Raw genomic sequence first — 434 nt, 5'->3', positions numbered from 1 at the left:
AAATTAAAGAGAAAGATTCCAACTTTATGACGCTGGAAACCGTATCCCCGGGAAAAATTTTAGCAAGTCCGTGCACTCGTTCAAACTTTGCAATTTTCAATGTGGCAAACATGCTCTCAGATTTAAGAGTTTACAGCAACAGGGGTGCATTAAATTAAAAATCGACTCACAGTATCTTAAAGTAGAGATTTCAAGCTTTCATTTGAAAAAAAGTTCATCATTTTACAATGATTTTTCGCGGAGTTACCGTTAACCAAAGTTGACCAATTTTTGCTCAAAATTTTTCTATGCCATAATTTTTTTGAGCAGTGTATATATGTACTACATAAATGATAAAATGAAGACTTTTATTTAACATCAATTAGACTAAATTGAACAACTTTCCTATAAGATACATAAAGGATGTAGAAATGAGTAAAGCACATTATACATTC

Source organism: Wasmannia auropunctata, unplaced genomic scaffold, assembly GCF_000956235.1.
Source record: "Wasmannia auropunctata unplaced genomic scaffold, wasmannia.A_1.0 LD335997.1, whole genome shotgun sequence".
In the NCBI taxonomy this organism is placed as follows: Eukaryota; Metazoa; Arthropoda; class Insecta; order Hymenoptera; family Formicidae; genus Wasmannia; species Wasmannia auropunctata.
Note: the sequence above shows the minus strand (reverse complement) of the source record.